Below are 22,462 nucleotides of genomic sequence, written 5' to 3' on the forward strand. Positions count from 1 at the left end.
CGTTTTTCCCCTCCCTCTAGGCCTTATCCCAAGGCCCAGAGGGGTGGAAAAATGTGGTTCATGAAATCACAGAGGTTTTTTCCGGGTGCACAAGGTGAGCTCCCCTCCAGAGACAGGGGAGGGAGTGGTTATTCAGGGAGAAGCCGCCCTAGGGGCAGAGGAGGCACTCGCAACTCGAGAGACCGCAATTCCTTTTGTGGTTCTCCCTACCACCACTCCTGATGGGAGGCCCGACTGTGCGTTTCCAGAGCCAGTCGGGGGTCGAATCTCATTTTACCCGGAGGCCTGGCAAGATATCACTCAGGACCAATGGGTTCTATGAATAATTTCCAGAGGATATGTCATTCCCTTCTTGTCCAATCCCCCTCCAATCAAGAAAATCCCGGATGTTCCACCCAGTCAAAGGGTTTACGCAGCTTCAGAAGTTTCAAAGCTGCTAGAAAAAGGAGCCATCCAACATGTCCCCTCAGACCAGATCGGATTAGGGACTTACTCCAGATTCTTTTTGGTGCCAAAAAGGACAGGGGACCTGAGACCCATTTTGGATCTCAGACGATTGAACACCCATGTGCAAAAGTCCAAGTTCCGAATGGTCACATTGCAGTCTATTCTCCCATTGTTGGGAAAAGAAGTGTGGATGTGCTCTGTCAACCTCAAGGATGCTCACTACAACATAAAGATGGACAGGGCATCCAGAAGTCACCTACGCTTCCGGCTGGGGGCCAGTCACTGAGTTTCAGGCCCTGCCGTTTGGTCTCACCACAGCCCCCAGGGTGTTTACCAAATGCATGGCAGTGGTGACTGCTCATTTGAGACATCTGGGATTCCAAGTGTTTCCGTACCCGGACAACTGACTCCTTACTGCCACCACCAGGCATCTACTACTTCAGACCAAGGAAGCTACTATCAACCTATGTCAACAGTTGGGCATCACATTGAAATGGGAAAAATCTGCCTTGTTGCCCTCACAACACGTCACTTTTATAGGCACCAAATTAGACACCATCCTCATGCGGGTGTTTCTACCACAGGAAAGAATCAGTGTCTTACAACAACAGGTTTACGTCTTGCTCCCTCTGAGAAGTGTGAAGGCAAGATGGGTCCTCCAATTGTTGGGGACAATGGCTGCTACGATTATGTTAGTCCCTCTAGCAAGGTTACATATGAGGCTCCTTCAGTGGCTACTCTTCGCCCAGTGGTCTCTTCAACGTCTTCCACTTTCTCACCCTATTCTACTCACAGACAGGTGCAAACAGGATCTCAGTTGGTGGCTTCACACCGACAACCTCAATGCGGGAAAGCCCTTTGTTCCCGCGCCTCCAGTTGCCATGGTGACCACGGATGCCTCCCAGAATGGGTGGGGGGGACATTATCTAGGCAGGACAGTCCAAGGCACGTGGCAAGAGCACGAGATGCATCTGCATATCAATGTCCTGGAGATGAGAGCTGTGCTACTAGCATTGCAAGCACTTCAGAGTTTTCTTCCTCTTGGGACTATTGCAATCCACTCAGACAATATGTCAGTGGTGTGGTATCTGAACAAGCAGGGAGGAACCAATTCATATCCTCTTTGCAGAGAGGCTATGCGAGTGTGGCTGTGGGCAGTGTCTTCCCAATGTTTTCTGGTAGCAACGCACATTCCGGGGAAGTCCAATATGATCGCAGACAGGCTAAGCAGAGCTATTCTGATGCCTTACGAGTAGTCTCTGAACTGTCAAGTTGCGGAGCAGATCTTCCGCAGGTGGGGTCAGCCTTGATGCAACCTTTTTGCCAGCCCCCTCAATGCCAGATGCAGCAGCTACTTCACCCTGATTCCCCCCTCAGGGGGAGTCACCCAGGGACGCTCTAGTCCACAATTGGCCCTCCGGTCTACTATATGCCTTCCCTCTGGTCCCCTTGCTGTCAAAGGTTATTCAGAAAGCGCAATCCTTGGGAAGCAAAATGATTCTGATTGCCCCACACTGGCCTCGTCAAATTTGGTTCCCCTTTCTCCATCCTTGTCTCATGGACTCTCCTTGGATTCTGGACCCACAACCAGACTTACTGACTCACATGTCAGGGCAGCTCCATCCCTCTCTTCGGACCCTCCGGTTGACAGCCTGACTACTCCACTTCCTTCATTAGTTAGGATTGACCAATTTTCACCGGAGGTGGTTCATATTTTATCTTCCTCTCATAAACCTTCGACCAGGAAGATTTATTACAGCAAATGGAAAAGGTTTTCAATCTGGGCACATGCCAAAAAGTTTGACCCTTACACAGCTCCAATTTCGTCAGCATTGGAGTTCCTGTCTATGCTTTTTAACCAGGGTTCAGCGGCCGCAACCATTAAAGTCCAATTGGTGGCGATTTCTACCTTTCATGTCGCAGATGAACCTAGTCTAATGGCACATAGACTGTAAGGCTTTCCTGAAGGGCACTTTGTTACTTTGTCCTCCGGTCTTGGAAACTGTTATGCCTTGGGACTTAAACTTTGTTCTACAGGGTCTTACTTCACCCCCCTTTGAGCCTTCAGCCACTTGTGATTTAAAATTCTTAACTTGGAAGACTGTCTTTTTGGTAGCGATCACATCAGCCAGACGTGTTTCGGAGCTTCAAGCTTTATTAATCAAACCCCCTTATTTGATTTTTCATAAGGACAGGGTTTCTCTCAGACCGAACCCCTCCTTTCTTTCCAAAGTAGCGTAATTTAGTAACCTTAACCAATCTATTGAATTGCCAGTGTTTTTTCCTCAGTTCTCAAACAAGACAGAATTCAAATTTCATCAATTGGATGTGCACAGACAATTACGTTTTTATTTGCACAGAACAAAAGACCTCAGAAAATCTGATCAGTTGTTTGTTTCATTTTCGGAAAACAGAATTGGGTCTCCTGTTTCCAAAGTCACTTTGTCCAAGTGGATTTCCAGTTGTATTTCTTTCATTTATACCTCAGGGGGAAAAGATTTACTATTCCGGGTGAAGGCTCACTCTACCCGGTCTGTATCTACATCTACAGCTTTTCAGGCCAGATTGTCTATGGATGATATTTGTGCTGCGGCTACTTGGGCATCTCCTCACACCTTTGTTACTCATTACAAGTTAGATGTGGTATCTAGGGGCAGGTCTTCCTTTGGTTCCACAGTGCTCAGGAGTATTTTCCACTGAGCCTCCCAGGATTTAGGTGCTGGGGATGCTGTCCCACAGGTAAGAATGTAAGCGAGATTGGACTACATAACATCAAGAAGTTATGTACTCACCATAACGTTCGATGTATGTAGTCCATCTCACCTCACATTCTTACTTACCCCCACTCCTTCCCCCGTCCTGGAGGATCTGGAGGTTAGGCCTGGTTTCAGAGTTCCCTTCATTTTTGGTTTGTTTTTCCTTTCCTTAGGTGTTGTTATGCATGGAGAATTAGTGCTGGTGCTTGCAGCAAACTAGATCTGGAGATAGAGAGCAGTGCAGCATGGGATACAATCTTAGCCCAGCCAATAGAAAGACTTCGAGCTAAAAAGTATGGCCGAGTCGGAGCCAACATTCGGCTCTGAACCCACGGGTAAGAATGTGAGGCGAGATGGACTACATACATCGAACATTATGGTGAGTGCAGAACTTCTTGTTTTCCTGGTGTTTGCAGTTTTCCTGCTTTAAAGGTCGCTTTTGCAAATTTATCAAGACCAAATGACATTCTTATATTATCTGAAAAAGTTTTGACAACTTGCAGTTGTGTTTTCAGTTCCTCATCTGATGAGCTATACAGTTTTAAATCATTGACAAAGTGAAGAGAAGTCTTTACACTTTGTTGTTTTCTAGGAGCCAAATTATAGGCATGGCCTAAGCTGTTAATTAGACAGCTTAATGGGTTTAGGGCAAAGCAGAATAGCAACGATGACAGAGAGTCACCCTGGAATATCCCCCCCTTGAATTTTTATACCTGGGATAATAATTTGTCCTTTATCATGGCTTAATTGCAAAGTGGTCTGCCACTGTTTCATGGTGGTATGTTTGGTGGTAGTAGCAAATATTCAAATGAGAGCTTTGAAGGCCGAAGTGGAGAAGGGTTCCATGTGAACAGCAGTTGAACATGGGTCATTTGGTCCTGAGAGATAAACGAGCACCGTTCTGAGGAGACGGGCGATAGCCTCCTTCGCCCTCGGCCAACCGAAAGGGAGTCGGGCACCTCACGGCGTCCAGTGTGGTGATGTAAACATTCCCAGAGAAGCTGGTGGGGGCCCCTGGGAGAGTTCTCTTTTCTTTGTAAACCGCATGCTGCCCTGGAATTGGTTCACCCCGAGAGAGGGGCCCGCACCCTGGAAAGCGTTGTGGTTCTGGTGGCGTCAGGTGAGCTTGCCGGGCCTTGAAAATCTGGGGGAGAGGTTGGTAAGTCTCACGCCGGACTGTACCCATATCCGCAGCAGATCTCTAAGGTGAAGAGCTTCTGGCATGTTAGAACAATGTAGGTAAGGGAAGTCGGCATGCAAGATCCGTAACTTCAGGATAAGAATTGGCTGTAAGGGCTGGGTTGGTTGGGTTCAGGCATGAAGCACTGTCACTGGATGAGGCATTGCCCCCTCACCGTGCCCCCTTTCCCCGGGGTGGGACAATGGGATGTCGGCTGCGACTTTGGATGCATGCCGGGCCCTTCCTGTGGATCACCCCAGCTGTGGTAGGCGCTGTTCCTGACCAGTGTCCCGCATCATCCGGCAGCTAGCAGCTGACTTAGAACTGGTGCGGATCAGGGGAATCCAACTGTTTAATTAAAATAAAGCATCGCAAAGTCCCAGGATGAGTGATGACATGGTGTAATTTCTGCCCAGAGCTCTGAATGTCAAAGTGAAGAAATTCAATGAAGTGCCGATAAATGGCGGGAGTAACTATGACTCTCTTAAGGTAGCCAAATGCCTCGTCATCTAATTAGTGATGCACATGAATTATCAGTGAGATTCCCATTCCTATCTAGCGAAACCACAACCAAGGGAACGGGCTTGGTAGAATCAGTGGGGAAAGAAGACCCTGTTGAGCTTAACTCTAGTCTGGCACTGTGAAGAGACATGAGAGGTGTAGAATAAGTGGGAGTCATCGGCGGACAGTGAAGTACCACTACTGTTATAATTTTTTTCACTTTCCTGGTGAGATGGGGGGTGAGCCCCACTGGGGCTCTTGTTTCTGGCTCCAAATGCCCAGGCGTCTGGGTGTGACCCGCTCTGGGGACAGTGTCAGGTGGGGAGTTTGACTGTGGCAGTCCATAGTGCAAGATTTCAAATGTTTCTTAAGGTTTTCTGTGTCTGAAACAAACTTTCAGTTCTATACATTACCCTTTAGGCTATCCACTGCTCTAAGGGTATTTACAAAGTGTCTAGCTCCATTGATAGCATCCTGCTGACTGAAAAATATTTTCATTTGTTCTTACTTGAATATCTTGCTTATCTTTGCAGTGTCTTTTTCAGAATGTCAAGAAACACAGATTAGGGTTTCAGGAGTACATCCAGCAATCTTAGAGGCCAGTTGGCATAATGGTTAAGGTCTTTGTCTCCCATGACATGGTACAAGGTTTGATCATGACTTCCAGCTAATGCTTGTTTGGAGTTTGCATGTTCTTCCTGTTTCTCTGTGGGTTCTTTCCACCCCCAAAAAACATGCTGAGTGTTTCCATCTCAAACTCAGCAATGAATGGAGCTGTGGGAAACAGCACAGACTCTGCATGGTGCTCCATAAGGGGAAGAGTTGTATAGACTAATCACCTTGGGCATCTACTGTGGTGCACAGTATCCTCAAGATAGGAGAACATGGATCACAGACTGTGTGCAGTGGCAGGGCTAGCCACTTGATGGTGTAAAATTTGGCTCTAGGTGATTTGGTCATGTTGATTATAATGTATAATTATAATTGTTATAATGTTGCCAAATAAGCATGGGTATTTGCCAGTGATAAGTGGGTTGAGGATCCCCCTTTACTTCGACCTATTCCAGTGACCCATACTAATGGTGGGAAGGGTGTATGTGCTCCTATCAGCCAGTGTGTGCCTGCCATAAAGTCCAGGAGCCCTGGGTCAATGTCCGGCTGGTTTCCAGTTGCCCAGCTTGGGTTACCTGGAATAGCTCTGTTGAGTGAAATTTGGACATAAAACCATTCAATCTGCCAAACATGGACTAAGACTTGCTACACTCAGTGCAGCTTCACTGACAAGATGGAGCTTGGAAGTGGATGACATTATGATACAGAGGAGGCTGGACATCCTATGTGTCCAGGAGACAAGATGGCAGGGCAGTGCAGCAAGCTACTTGGCTTGGGGTCTAGGGTCTACTACTCAGGAGGAGGACAGACTAGATATGGTGTGGGAATTGTGGTGATGGAGAAGTTTCAGAAGAGAGTGAGGCATATCATTAGAATTAGTGACAGACTCATGGCAGTCAGACTCCAGTGTAATGATAGGGTAGTATTCATAATCTCAGCCTATGCCCCACAGCAGGTTTGAAATAATGAGGAAAAAGTGCATTCATACAACAGTTGCAGGACCTACGAGATAAAGCAGGACAACATGAATTGGTGTTGACAACGGGTGACCTGAATGCACATATTGGAACAGACAGAAAAGGATATGAAGACTGCCTTGGTCCACATGGGTGGGACAACAGGAGTAATGAAGGAGAGGCCATTCTAGACTTCTGTCTGGCAAATGACTTGACAGTAGCCAACACATGGTTCAGAAAGACAGACAGTCACAAGATCACATACGAGTGGCCAACATGCAATTCAGACAGAGTTTCTCCTATTAAGGAACGGGCACTGGGGTAGAATCATTGATTGCAAAGTCATCCCCAGTGAAACAGCCAGCCACAGAATAAACCATTGGTTGCCACAATGAGCCACAAGCAGGGGTCAGAGAAGGCTCTAAGGTCAACAGAGACCAGGATGAAGACCTGGAAGTTGACTGGAGACAAGGCACAGCAGTTCAATGCATTACTCAGGGCTCTAGCCCCTGAAGAATAAGAGGGAATAGGTGGAGTTAAAGAAAAATGTCAGTGTCTCAGAGCAGCATGTGTCAGGACCACAGAACAGATATGTGGCCGAGCCAGGTATGAAAATGAGGTACATAAGTAAAGCTGGTGGTGGATTGCAAAAGTCCAGGAAGTCATTAAAAGAAAGAAGGAGTGCAGAAAAAAAGAGGGAGACAGAAAAAGACAGACCAAACTAGGAAGAAATACTGGTTGGCTTGCAAAAAGGATAGAAAAGGAGTTGCAATAGCAAAGAACAGGGTATCAGAGGCACTGTGCCATCTTCTGGAAAGTGACTGAGTAGGTAGCACAAAGATACTATATCAGGTTGCAAGGCAAAGACAGAAAGATAAAGAAGGTAGTCAGACATTCTTCATAAGGAATGCCAGCACCAACCTGCTCACCAGTCCACAGGACATCAAAGGCAGATGGAAGGAGTACTTTCAGCTGCTTCTGAATGAAGAAAAACCCACAGAAGATGTACTACCCCAGACACAGCCTACAATGAGAGAAGAAGAGGAATCCACCATAGAAGAAGTAAGAACAACACCAAGGAAAATTAAGTCAGGGAAAGCAGCAGGCTCAGATGAGGTCGCAGCAGATATAATAAAGTACTCATAGCAGTGTGGAAAGAAAGGCATATCCCAGATGACTGGAGAATAAGCATACTCATGCCAGTCCACAAGAACAAAGGGGACATCCAAAACTGTGGCCAGTACAGAGGTAACAAACTCCTGTCACACTGCATGGAAGTTCTGAACAGGATGATTTTTAAAGAGATACACAGAGTAGTAGAAAGTATGATGGGAGATGAGCAGTCTGGATTCATATCAGGATGCAGCACAACTGAGCCAATGTTTGCAGTGAGACAGATAGTTGAGAGGAAGCTAGAAATAAGGAAAGAGTCCAATTAGGCATTCCTAGACATGGAGAAAGAATATGATAAGGTCCCAAAAAGTCTGATTTGGGCATTCTGCGGTGATTTGACATCCCAGTAGCATTGGTAGAATCAATACAGGCTATGTACAAAGACCCAATATTTCAAGTACAAGCAGTGTTTGGTCTCACAGAAGGGCTCCTACATCAGGGTTCAGCTCTGAGCTCACTGCTGTTCATACTGGTGATGGATTATATCAGGTAAGAGGTCAGATAGGACAGATCGACAAAGTTGCTGTATGCAGATGATGTGGCACTTCAGGCAGAGTCTGAGCAAGAACTTCAGCAAAGGATAGGGGAATGGAATGCAAAACTGAAGGCACATGGGATGAAACTGTGTACAGATAAGATAGTGGTAATGACAGCAAATTGGGGAAATCAGAGGAAGCTGAGAAATGAGATAGAAGGGAAGATAATGGAACAGGTTAACAGCTTCAGGTATCTGGGAGGTGTGGTTGAGGAGAAGGAAAATCTGAATTGAGAGGTCAAAGCTAGAATCAGAGGGCTGCAGCCAATTGGCATAGAGTGTTAGATGTAATGTATGACAGAAGAATGCCAAAGAAGCTAAAAAGTGCTAAAATGTAAGGTGTAGAAAACAGTGGTGTAACTACTGTATGGTATGGAAACCTGGGCAGTAAAGGCAGACCAGATGAGGAAGCTAGAGGTGATGGAAATTAAATGCCTGAAATGGGTGGTAGGATGCACACTGTGGCACAGATGAAGAAATTAGGACATAAGAACATAAGCCACAGTAGCTCCAGTTGCAGAAAAGATCAAAGAGAACAGATTACGGTGATGTGGGTACATGTGCAGAAAAGCAGAGGACAATCTGATGAAGAAGATTTGAGACAGAGAGGAAGCAGGCAAGAGAAAATGAGGGCATCCAGCAAAGAGGTGGATGGATTGTGTAAAAGAAGATCTCGGACAGTAAGGTATGAGTTTTGAAGGAAACAGGAGGGTGGTTTTGAATCGAGAGAGAGAGAGATGGCAATAGTTGGCGTGACACATCGACCCCTTGTAGAAAATAGGAAAAAGGGGGTTAATGATGATGATTCAGAAGTCTTGCTTGACTCCTTCTCACAGGATTGTTTTCCTGGAGTGTCTCCAAGATACCTCAGTAAAATCGTTATGGTCCCAACATCAACATCCCCTGACATTCCAGATTCCTGTTGTGGGATTTGTGACAAGGGAACTTCTTTGGTGATGAAACCAGTTTCATTCAATTTTGCCATTTTCCCTTGCAGTTCCAGCATAGTCTATAACTACAGACACCTCAGACTTTGTTTTTGGAGCAGTGTATATGGGAGTAAAAGTGAAGGGTCTTTGGAACAAACAAGACAGACCAAAACACATAAATGTAAAACAGAGGATCTTATGTAGTCCTATCTTGCCTACATTCTTACCCATGGGTTCGGAGCCGACTCGGCCGATTTACTAGCTCAAAAGTCTCTGATCGGCTGGGCTAAGAGGGTATCCCATAGTACACTGCTTCGCATCCCCAGATCTCGTTTGCCTCTTGTAGAGCTCGGACGTGGTCTTGCTTGGTTGTGGCTAAGTACCCTTTTTGACTTATTTCTCTTGAGAAATTGGTTGCTTTATACTTAAAAAGCTATTTTAATAGCTACTCTTGCTGCGTTTGTGTGTTTGTGTGTTTAGTAGTGTTTTTTGTGGTATCCCTAACTGTTCCCACGGGCTAGGCCCGTTTTAGTTAGAGGACCTAGTCCTCCCTTAGTTGAGTAGCTCGTCTGTTCTTATTGTATATTTTTTTTTGAGAACCATTTAAGTTAGAGGTTCTCTGTCTGTGTTCTTGTTACTATACTGTCTGCTGTCTAAGTTGTGGGCTTCCCGCCCTTTTTGGTAGTTGTTAACTGTAGTTACGCTGTGTGCTTTGCACCCGTTGGAAGTTGTTAACTCTTCGGATATGTCTAAAGATCAGAAAGAATATAAGCCTTCTGGCTTTAAAAAGTGTTCAAGGTGCGGATATAAAATGTCCATCACGGATGGACACTCTGTCTGTGTCTACTGCCTTGGAGCCATCCATTTACAGGAGTCGTGTAGCTTTTGCCACACCTTCAGTCCTAGGGTGCTCCAAGAGAGGAAAAACAAATTGATTTTAAAGGGACTGCTTAAACCATCTTTTGAGGAGGCTATAGATTTGGCTCCCAGCTCCCAGTCGAAATCTAAGTCCTCCAAGTCCAAGAAAAGGTCTCCGGCTCCATCAGAATCTTCGGAGCCTCCGGAGAAGATTACTATATTGGATACTGGTTCCTCAGCTCCACTGTCTTCGGGGCCGCAGGAGGTGTCTGTATTAAGTGAATCAGCGTCTGCTCCGATCATTCTCGAACCTATTCGGAGCTGGTCGCCTAGTGTGAGGCATGGTTCACCAGATAAGAGGTCTCAGTCTCCATCCATCTCCTCCAAATCCTCCAGGCTTTCTGATTTGGATGTGGATAGGGTGGTGCAGAGGCTCCTGCAGTCGCCGGTGTTGGCTAAATTGTTTTCGGCTCCGACCCAGTCGGCTCTGGAGCCAATTCCTATGGTTGTTTCATCGATTCCTCCTCTGAGCACATCCTTGCTGTCGGAGCCGTTATGTTCCGCTCAGAGTGATGTTCCGGCGCTGGCTCCGATACCTCATCTGGGTTTATCGGTGCCGACCTCGGCTCTGACCATGTCAGTTCCATCCACAGGGTTCGAGACTTGGGTCTCCTCGGTCGGGCCCGAAGGGGATGCCTCGGGACATCTTTTGGTTCCGAGTCTCCCACTCGGTGCATCGGCTAGGGGGACCCCGGTCCAGGTCATGGCCTTGGAGACCGGTCGGTCCTCGGACTTGGGGGGACACGCCTTCGAGACCATGCGGAGTGCGCTGGCCAGGTCATCAGCTACATCACTCGGGTCGGTCATTCCATCCCCTACCACTCCGGCAAGAGCTTCTGACACCCACCTATCCTTGGACAGCAGAGCGCCAGGCCCTAAGGATACCCCCACGACTGGTCCCCCACTTTCTGAAGGTCCCTCAGAGCCTGTGCCTGAGGAACCTCCCAGAAATAAATTGTGCAAGAGGAAGCACATAGACTCCCAGGACGAGTCTCTCACTTCCGATACTGACCTCGAGGAATTGGAGGGGTCCCCCAAGTCTTCCTCTGATGATGTTTCCTTCTCCGATATCCTGGAGATACTGAAATAAAGAGGAGACTGGCCTTCCAAAACCCCTTCCGAGGAGGAGTCAGTATTCGTTAAGGCTTTTGGCGCTCAACCTTCTGCCTCCTGGGTGTCTCCACCCTTCGATGAACTTCTTGACCTTATTTGTCGAAGGGTGTGGGAAAACCTTGATTCTGTGGAGCCAGTACCTCGGCGCCCCAACAAATTTCTCTCTGCCCCTCACGGAAAAGAATTTCTGACAAAGGGAGTCCCGGTAGATGCCATGGTGGTGGTGGCAGCCACCCAGAAGGAAGTTGCAGAGTCTTCCTCTTCGGTCCATCCTCCTAACAAGGAGTCTAGGACTATGGACTGGTACGGGAAGCGTACCTTGTCTTCAGGCACCTTCACCTTAAGGTTGCTGAATTACTTATCTCATTTCACTCAGCTCCAGAGAGATCGCCTTAAGGAGTTGGGAGATACTCTTGCGGGTAACATACCTGAAGTGGTGGCTCAGACAGTCAACGCACAGGTTTCTACCCTCAACTCCATCGCAAACTCGTCCATGCGACTCATTTTGTATGCAGCCGAGGGAGCAAGTAGGGTGGCCAGCTCAGGTGTAGCCCTTAGAAGACAAGCCTGGCTGTGCCTGTGTCACTTTGCGGAGGTCTTCAAGTCTTCCTTCACTGATGCCCCTTTTGATGGTTCCTCCTTGTTTGGGACCAAAATGAAGGACACCCTCACCAGGTGCGAGCAAGAGGGAAAGACCCTATCTGCCGTAGGGGTCCATTTTTCCCTCCCGTCTAGGCCTTATCCCAAGGCTCAGCGAGGGGGAAAGATGTGGTTCAAGAAATCACAAAGGTTTTTTCCTGCCGCACAAGTTGAAACCCCCTCCTGAGGCAGGAGAGGGGGGAGTTACTCAGGGAGACGTCACCCCAGAGGCAGAGGGGGCCCCCGCAATTCTGGAGACCACGACTCTTTTCGTGGCTCCCCATACTCTCATTCCTGAGGATGTGCTTGACTGTGCTTATCCGGAGCCAGTCGGGGGTCGAATTTCCTTGTATCCGGAAGCCTGGGAAAACATCACCCAGGACCGATGGGTATAAAGGATAATTTCCAGAGGTTACACCATTCCATTCTCTTTAGTACCCCCTCCCATCAGAAAAATCCTAGACGTTCCACCCAGTCAAAGTGATCAAGCATCCTCAGAGATATCTCAGCTGCTAGAAAAAGGAGTCATCCAACCAGTCCCCTCAGACCAGATCGGATTAGGGACTTACTCAAGATTCTTTTTGGTGCCAAAAAGAACAGGGGACCTGAGACCCATACTAGATCTCAGTCAACTCAACCATTACGTACACAAGTCCAAATTCCATATGGTCACCCTACAATCCATTCTCCCATTGTTGGGAAAGGAAGTATGGATGTGCTCCATCAACTTGAAGGATGCTTACTACCATATCAAAATGGACAGGGCATCCAGGTGTCATCTACGCTTCCTGCTGGGAGCCAGACATTTCCAGTTTCGAGCCCTGCCCTTTGGTCTCACCACAGCCCCTAGGGTGTTCACCAAGTGTATGGCAGTGGTGACGGCTCACTTGAGACGTCAAGGATTCCAGGTGTTTCCGTACCTGGACGACTGGCTCCTCACCGCCCCCACCAAGCATCTACTAATCCAGACCAGGGACACTACCATCAGTCTATGTCACCAATTAGGCATCACGATAAACTGGAAAAAATCTGCTTTGTTGCCCTTACAGCATGCCACCTTTATAGGAGCAGAGCTGGACACCATTCAAATGCGAGCGTTCCTACCAGAAGAAAGAATCACAGGGTTGCAACAACAAATTCTCACACTGATGCCTCTGAGACATGCGAAGGCAAGACTGATTCTTCAACTCCTAGAGACCATGGCAGCTACTATCATGTTGGTCCCGTTAGCGAGATTACACATGAGAATTCTTCAATGGCTTCTCTTTGTCCAATGGTCTCTCCAAAGACTTCCGCTATCCCATCCAATCCTAATGACAGACAAATGCAAGCAGGACCTCCATTGGTGGCTGTGCACCAACAACTTGAACGTAGGAAAACCCTTTGTTCCACCCATCCCTGTGGCCACAGTGACCACGGACGCCTCCCAGATAGGGTGGGGGGGGCATTATCTCGGCAGGATGGTCCAAGGCACGTGGCAGGAGCACGAGATACATTTGCACATAAACGTCCCGGAGATGAGAGCAGTGCTTCTTGCATTGCAGGCAGTTCAAGAAGTCCTCCCTCTAGGGACTATTGCGATACACTCGGACAACATGTCAGTAGTGTGGTATCTCAACAAGCAAGGAGGAACCCGATCTTATCCACTATGCAGGGAGGCCATGCACATGTGGCATTGGGAAATAGCTTCCCAACGGTTTCTAGAGGCAACGCACATCCCGGGGAAGACAAATATGATAAGTGGACAAGCTAAGCAGGGCAATTCTTATGCCCTATGAGTGGTCCCTGAATCGCCTGGTGGCAAAGCGAATCTTCAGCAGATGGGGTCAATCTTGCTGCGACCTTTTTGCCAGCCCTCTCAATGCGAAATGCAGCAACTACTTCTCGCTGATCCCCCCACCGGGGGAATCACCCAGGGATGCTCTAGTTCACAATTGGCCCTCCGGTCTGCTTTATGCTTTCCCTCCGTTTCCCCTTCTCTCAAGGGTGATTCATAAAGCGCAATCCTTGGGAAGCAGGATGATTCTGATTGCCCCACACTGGCCTCATCAGGTATGGTTCCCCTTCCTTCAACCCTACCTTGTGGATACTCCTTGGATTCTGGAACCCCTTCCAGACTTACTAACACTCATGTCGGGACAGTTCCACCCCTCTCTGAGGACACTCTGGCTGACAGCCTGGCTACTCCACTTCCATCCTTAGTCAGATGCCATAATTTTTCGCCAGATGTAGTCCATATTTTGTCGTCCTCTCATAAACCATCCACTAGAAAAATCTACTTTAGCAAATGGAAAAGATTCTCTATTTGGGCTCATTCCAGAGGCATTGATCCCTACACGGCTCCAATTGATTCCGTTTTGGAATTTTTGTCTATATTGTTCTATCAGGGGTCCGCTTCAGCCACCATCAAAGTTCAGCTGGTGGCTATATCAAACTTCCACGTGGCCAATGAGCCTAGCCTTATGGCACACAGACTATGTAAAGCATTCCTTAAAGGTACCCTATTGCTTTGTCCCCCAGTATCACAACCTGTTATGCCCTGGTACCTCAATTTTGTTCTTCAAGCCCTTACTCTTTCACCCTTCGAGCCTGCAGCTACCTGCGAGTTAAAGTTTCTAACATGGAAAACAGCTTTTTTAATAGCTATCACTTCAGCGAGGCGGGTCTCCAAAATCCAAGCCCTTTCCATCAAACTCCTATATTTGATCTTCCATAAAGATTGAGTCTCCCTTAGACCAAACCCGTCATTCCTTCCCAAAGTGGCTTCCCTGTCTAATATAAATCAGTCTGTTGAGCTGCCAGTTTTCTTCCCCAATTTTTCCAACAAGGCAGAATTCAGATTTCACCAATTAGATGTACATAGACAGTTACGCTTCTATCTCCATCAGACAAAAGATATTCAGAAATCTGACCAACTCTTTGTCTCCTTTTCCGAAAACCGGCTTGTTTCTCCGGTATCCAAGGTCACACTCTCTAGATAGATAGCCAGCTGTATTTCCTTCATTTATCACACAGCGGGTAAAACTTTGCCCTTTCCACCTAAAGCCCACTCCACAAGAGCTGTCTCCACATCCGCAGCCCATCAAGCTAGATTGTCGATGGATGATATATGTGCTGCGGCCACTTGGGCTTCTCCTCACACTTTTCTCTCTCATTACAAATTGGACGTGGTTTCCAGGGGCAGATCTTCATTTGGCTCCACAGTTTTCAGGAGTATTTTCCTATGAGCCACCCAGGTTGTAGGTGCTAGGGATGCTGTCCCATGGGTAAGAATGTAGGCGAGATAGGACTACATAACATAAAGAAGTTATGTATAACGTTCGATGTATGTAGTTCATCTCACCTCACATTCTTACTTACCCTCCCGCCTTCCCCCTGCCTGGAGGATTTGGAGGTAAAATGTTATCATGCAGAGTCCCTTTGATTAATTTGTTTGGATAATTTGTTTGTATGGATGTGTGTTATGTATGCAATAGCTGAGTTGTTTGCAGCAAACTAGATCTGGGGATGCGAAGCAGTGTACTATGGGATACCCTCTTAGCCCAGCCAATCAGAGACTTTTGAGCTAGTAAATAGGCCGAATCAGAGCCGATATTCGGCTCCAAACCCATGGGTAAGAATGTGAGGCGAGATGGACTACATACATTGAACGTTATGGTGAGTACATAACTTCTTGTTTTTTTAATATCTTTATTAAATTATCACTTAAGACATAGGCAAACACATGTTAATATAAAAAGAAACAAACCATATTAACATGATGTTATGTGATCCTATCTCGCCTACATTCTGAATGATGGGTCTTATGCCAAAGCGAAAGTCTCTTATTGGCTGAGCTTACTATATCCCAGGATGCACCACTACCAGTCCCCAGATCTCGCTTGCCTTCCCTCTTGACGTGGTCTCGAGCTGGCTGGGCTAAGTAGTTTATTAAACTAACTTTTCTGTCAGTTTTTTGCTGTTTTTGCTCACAAAAGCTGTTTTAACGGCTATCGCTAACTTTGTGTACGATTTGGATTTTGAATTGTTGTGTGTGATTGGGTTCAGTTTGTTTTCGGCCCTCCCATCCAGGGCCTTCCCGGACTGTTAACCTTTATACTTACAGGGTCTCTAGTAATTATACAAATTGGTTAGAGTTACCTGTTCTTTTTACAGGAAGAGTTGGCATTAATTATTACTGTAAGCTTTAATTTATCAGCAGTAGAAATTTAGTGTACTTTCCTGTCAGAGTGACTAGATTTGTGTATCAACATGTCTCAAACCCCTAGGCCTTCGGGCTTTAAAAAATGTTCGAAATGTGGGTTTAAAATGTCTATCACAGACGATCATTCGCTCTGTGTATATTGTCTCGGGCAAAGCACTTGCAGGAGTCATGCAGTGTATGTCACGCTTTTTCCTCAAGGGTCCTCCAGGAGAGGAAAAATAAATTGATTTTAAAGGGTTAGTTAAACCCTCCTTTGAAGAAGCCTTGGCATCCTCTCCTGCTCCAAAAAGAAAGGGCTTGGTTCCGACCAGTCCGTCGGACCCGACTGCCAAGAAACTTAGGCAGGCCTCTCCTTGGCTCCAAAGACTTGGAGCCGAGGTTGGAACAGTCTGCCTTGATGCCACCAGTATCGACTCCTCTGTCTTGGAGCCGATGGCTGGGGCATCGAGGCGGGTCACCTTCGGCTCCACTGCTCGGAGCCGACAAGGTGCCGCTCAGACACTTCCTCCTCGGCGAAGTCTACCTCGGCACCGATGGAATCTGCTGTGAGTATTCCCTCGGCGCCGATACTCATCGAGTCGCCTCGGGCGGTCCCCTAGCCCTTTGGGGCCGATGGAGAGGCCTTCTCGAACCCGTTCTGTTTCCTCTCGGTCTTGAGGATGTCGGATTCTGATATCGACAGGGTGCTCCAAAGACTGTTCCAGTCCCCAGTCTTCCAAAAATTTGTTTGGTTCCGACCCAGCTGGTTTGAGCCGATGACCTTGGCCCACCCGTTGCCATTCCTCCTCCGACGCTTGGCTCCGTCGGAGCAGGTGCTGTTGGAGCCGGTGGAGATTCTAGGGTCGGCTCCGACCCTTACTCCAACCCGGCCTTGGTCCGAGTTTAGTCGCAGGACTTCTTCGCTGGACCCGGGGTGATGTTTGGGACCTATGCTTTCGGTTCCGAGCCTCCCCTCGGTGCCTGCGGGACTCCGTCGGCTATCACGGCTCGAGTCCGGACACTCCCAGGATTCTGGGGTCCGGCTTTCAGGGCCATAGTGCCTTGGCCAAGTCCTCTTGACCATCTCTCCGGTTTTACCAGCACCTTCCCTGGGCGTGGAGACTGGGTCTTTGGCTGTTCCCCTGTCCGTAGCCAGCGGAGCCCCGAGGCCTGAGGTTACCCCAGTGGGGTTCCCTCCTCCTGAGGGTTCTTCGAGTTATCTTCAGAGGAACCCCCAAGGAAGAGATCGTGCAAGAGGAAGCACGTGGACTCCCCGAGTCTATTACATCGGACACTGATATGGATGATGCGGAGGGTCCCAGTCGTCCTCGGATGATGTCTCATTTGCAGACATCTTAGAGATCCTCAAACAACGAGGCGGCTGGATATCCAAACCCCCTCTGCTGACGAATCAGTGCTCCTCAAGGCCTTTGGGGCTCAGCCCTCCGCCTCCTGGGTGTCTCCGCCCTTGACGAGCTTCTGGATTTAGTTTGTCAAGGGGGAACATCCAGATACCGTGGAACCAGTCCCTTCTCGTCCAAATAAATTCTTATCTGCTCCCCGAGAAGGAGTTCCTTACTAAAGGCGTGGCTGTAGATGCCATGGTGGTGGCATCTGCTACACAACAGGACGTGGCAGAGGCTTCAACGTCTATCCATCCCCCTAATAAGGAGTCTAGGAATATGGATAGGTGAAGCGCACCCTGACTTCAGCGGCCTTTACCTTAAGGTCTCTGAACTATTTGGCACATTTTATAAGGCTTCAGAGGATCTGGTCAAGGAGTTGTCAGATTCCTCTCGGTAACCTACCTGAGCAGCTAGCCCAGTCGGTTAGCTCTCAGTTGGCTATCCTTACGTCAGTTTCTAACTCGTCCATGAGGCTCATTTCCTATGCGGCCGAGAGCGGCAGGCACAGGCGTGGCTCTCGTGAGACAAGCCTGGCTCCGCTTGTGTCAGTTCGGAGGCCTTCAAGTCTTCCTTCCCTTTGATGGGTCCTCGTTGGTTGGACCCAAGGTGAAAGACACCCTTACCCCCTGTGAGCAAGAGGGAAACACCTTATCCGCCGCAGGCGCGCGTTATTCCACTCCCTTCGGCCTTACCCCAAGACCAAGGGAGGGGGGAAAATGTCGTTCCGAAAATCTCCCAAGTTTTTCTCCCAACAGCAGGAAGATTCCCGTCCAGAGGCAGAGGCGGGAAATTTTTCAGGGAGACGCCGTCCCAGAGGCGGCAGAGGGCCCGCAATTCTGGAGACCGCGAGTCCTTTCGTGGCTCTTCAGCCTCCCACACGACATGAGGGATTGCCCGGCTGTGCTGCTCCGAGCCAGTCGGGTGTCGTTGCCAAGCACCTAGAAGCCTGGGAGTCAATCACTCAGGACAGATGGGTGCTTCGGATCGTGCGGAGGTTACACCATCCCATTCAAAGACTCACCCCTCCGTCCAAGAGAATCCCGGGCCCACCACCCAGTCAAAGGGAAATAGCAGCCGCAGAAGCTTTAAAGCTGCTAGAAAAGGAGTCATCCAACCGGTCCCCACAGACCAGATCGGATCAGGAAATTACTCCAGGTTCTTTTAGTGCCAAAAGACAGGGGACCTGAGACCAATATTGGATCTCAGCAGACTGAACCAATCCGTAGCAATCCAGATTCGAATGGTCACGTTACAATCCATTCTCCCGTTGTTGGAGAAGGATGTTTGGATGTGCTCCATAGACCTCAAGGACGCCTATTATCACATTCCGATACATCAGGCGTCCAGAAGGTATCTGCGCTTCAGCCTGGGAGTCAGTCATTACCAATTTTGTGCTCTGCCCTTTGGTCTCACCACAGCCCCAGGGTGTTCACCAAGTGTTTGGCAGTAGTGACGGCTCACCTGAGAAGTCTTGGATTCCAAGTGTTTCCCTATCTCGACGACTGGCTCCTGACTGCCACCACCAGGCATCTACTAATGGACAACCTCAAAGCCACCATCTCCTGGGTGTTTCCCTAGGGATTACATTCAATTGGTCAAAGTCTGTCTTGCTGCCCTCTCAACATAAAATTTATAGGGGCAGAGATAGACTCAAGATTGATCTTGCGTCTTTCTTCCTGCCGAAAGGATCCGAATCTTACAGGGCCAAGTTCAAGCTCTGGTCTCGAGATCCAAAGCCCCAGCCAGGATGGTCCTACAGGTTTTAGGCTCAATGTCTGCCACGGTTCTTTTAGTTCCTCTAGCAAGATTACACATGAGGATTCTTCAGTGGCTCTTGTCAACTCAATGGTCCTTTCAGGATCTTCCCTCAATCATCACATCATGATTACGGAAATATGCAAAGGGACCTTCGCTGGTGGCTTCAGACATCCAACTTGGATCAGGGAAAACCCTTTGTTCTCCCCCCTCCAGTAGTTACCCTGACGACAGATGCCTCCCAGATAGGGTGGGGGGGGCATTGTCTGGGCAGGCTAGTTCAGGGCTCCTGGCTTCCAGACGAAGCTCTTCTCCACATCAACGTGTTGGAGATGAGGGCTGTTCTTCTATCCCTACAGGCCTTACACAAGTTTCTTCCTCAAGGCATCATCGCCATCCATACAGACAACATGTCGGTGGTTTGGTATCTGAACAAACAAGGAGGGACCAGATCGTATCCCCTTTGCAGAGAGGCCATGAGAGTGTGGGAATGGGCTGTAGCTACCAACCGCTTCTTGGTAGCGACCCACATCCCGGAAAATCAAATGTATTGGCGGACAAATTAAGCAGGACAATTCTCGCTCCTCACGAATGGTCTCTAAGCGGCAAAGTAGCAGCTCAGGTTTTCAAGAGATGGGGGACGCCGTGCTGCGACCTATTTGCAACGCCACAAAACACCAAGTGCCAGAAGTTTTTCTCCTTGATTCCACATCAGGAAGTACCAGCCATGGATGCTCTAGCACAACCTTGGCCAACAGGGCTACTTTATGCCTTTCCTCCAATTCCACTCCTTCCAAAAGTTATTCAAAAAGCTTCTCAACTGGGGTCTTCAATGATTCTGATTGCCCCATACTGGCCTCGTCAGATATGGTTTCCCTACCTGAAAAAGCATGCAGTGGACGATCCGTGGACCTTGGACCTGATCCCGGATTTGCTAATCCATCAGTCGGGACATTGGCATCAGTCCCTTCAATCTCTAAAATTGACAGCTTGGCTCCTCCACTTCCAACCTTAGTTAGAAGGCACACACTAGACCCGGAAGTTGTTCACATTTTATCTTCGGCCCACAAACCCACCACTAACAAATTGTACCTCAGTAAGTGGAAGAGGTTTGCTATCTGGGCTCAACTCAAGGGCTTAGACCCTATCACTGCTCCTGTCCCAGAGGTTTTGAAATTCTTAACATCCCTGTTTAATCAGGGATCTTCTGTCTCAACTATTAAAGTCCAACTAGCTGCTATCTCGAAATTCCATGAATCCACGGATCCTCCTTTGATGAGCAGCAGACTATGCAAAACGTTCATTAAAGGTGCCAGTCTGTTAAGACCACCAGTTTTTCATCCTGCACCTCCGTGGGATCTTGATTTGGTGCTTCGTGCATTAACATCTCCCCTTTGAACCGGCTGCTACATGCAATTAAAATATCTGTCTTGGAAAACGGCATTCTTAGTGGCTATTACCTCTGCAAGGAGAGTCTCAGAGCTTCAAGCCCTGTCTATTAAACCACCGTGCTTGATTTTCCACAAGGATAGAGTATCACTTAGGCCTAATCCATCCTTTGTCCCCAAAGTCTGTTCTAGTTTCTGTCTTCAACAATCTCTAGAGCTACCAGTTTTCTTTCCAAAATTCTCTAATGAAGCAGAATATACTCTCCATAAATTGGATGTTCACAGACAATTACGCTTCTATTTAGACAGGACTCAGCAACTTCGTAAGTCAGACCAGTTGTTTGTGTCCTTCTCAGATAATAAATTGGGCCAAACCATTACAAAAGCTACAATCTCAAAATGGATCAGAGATTGCATAACTCAGGCCTATTCTTCTTGAATAAACATCTTACATCATCTATCAAAGCTCATTCTACCAGAGCTATGGCTACTTCTATAGCCTTTCATTCCAAGCTCGCTATTTGAAATTTGTGCTGCGGCTACTTGGTCCAACCCGCACTTTCATTTCCCACTACAAATTGGATGTGGCATCTAAAGGGAGCATCATTTGGTTCCACGGTACTCAGGAGTGTTTTCCAGTGAGCCACCCAGGATTCAGGTGCTAGGGACGCTGTCCCATTATTCAGAATGTAGGCGAGATAGGATCACATAACATCTTTTAGTTATGTACTCACCATAACTTCAGATGTTTGGGATCCATCTCGCATTCATACCCACCCTCCTTCCCCTGCCTTGCAGATCAGAAGAGATTGAACGGTTTTGAGTTCAACTGTTTTTATCTTGTTCCATCTGACGATGTTATATAAGCAGGGTATGCGTGTGTGCATGTATGCGGACAAACTAGATCTGGGGGACTGGTAGTGGTGCATCCTGGGATATAGTAAGCTCAGCCAATAAGAGACTTCGCTCTTTGGCATAAGCGTGCCGAGTCGGAGCCGAGGGATCGGCTCCGAACCCATCATTCAGAATGTAGGCGAGATGGATCCCAAACATCTGAAGTTATGGTGAGTACATAACTAAAAGTTTTCAGTTACATACATTATACATCACGTGTTTTTTACTATTATCAGTGCAACATTAAATAAATTGCTTAATTCCTGCCTTCCCTTATATATCTCTCTTGTACTGTTTTGTGCAGAGCTCTGCTTTCTGCAGACAGGACCCTTCCCATCCAACAATTGGTCTCTCAACTCATTCATTTGCAGTCTGCCTTAGCCCACGTTTGCCTTAGTGCATTAGGGTTGATGGCAGCATGAATTCCAAAGGCAACATTTGAAAAACACTTAGAAAAGTCTGCAGTTAATACTAGAAGAATGGTCACAAGTCTTGCCCAACTAATAAAGATATCCACAGCCTGCAAATTTCATCTGAAGTGGTGGTTGTGTCTGCCAAGTCTTACACTTTTCAGGTTCCAGCCCCACTAGTGGATGCTGCCATGTACACCTATTAATTAGGGAGGGAAGGCATTGTCAAAGGCAGAATGTATAAGCTATCTGTTAACACTCAGATTCCAGATTGTACATCAGTATTCTGGAGATGAAGGCAGTCCTTCTCTCACTTACAGTTTTCCAGGACTGTTTGCTCCAGACTCTGATAGCAATCCACTCTGACAACATGACTATGGATTCAACAAGCAAGGATGAATCCACTCCTTTCCTTCTTGATGAGAATCAGTGAGGGGTTGTGAATGGAATGTGTCAACTAATTGCACTCTATTTGCAAATCACATTCAGGGAAGCTGTCTCACTACTGTGTAGGCTCATCCGCTACCTTCTGATGCCACACCGGTGGTCCTTCAACCCTTTGGTGTGAAAGAAGATGTTCTGTTGCTGTGGGAAGCCATGCTTAAATCTGTCTTTCTACCCATTTCAAAACCAAATGCAGTAACTTCTCCTTCCTCAACTCACCTCT

The sequence above is a fragment of the Protopterus annectens genome, chromosome 10.part0 (assembly GCF_019279795.1).
Source record: "Protopterus annectens isolate FY-2018-M chromosome 10.part0, PAN1.0, whole genome shotgun sequence".
Taxonomy (NCBI): Eukaryota; Metazoa; Chordata; order Ceratodontiformes; family Protopteridae; genus Protopterus; species Protopterus annectens.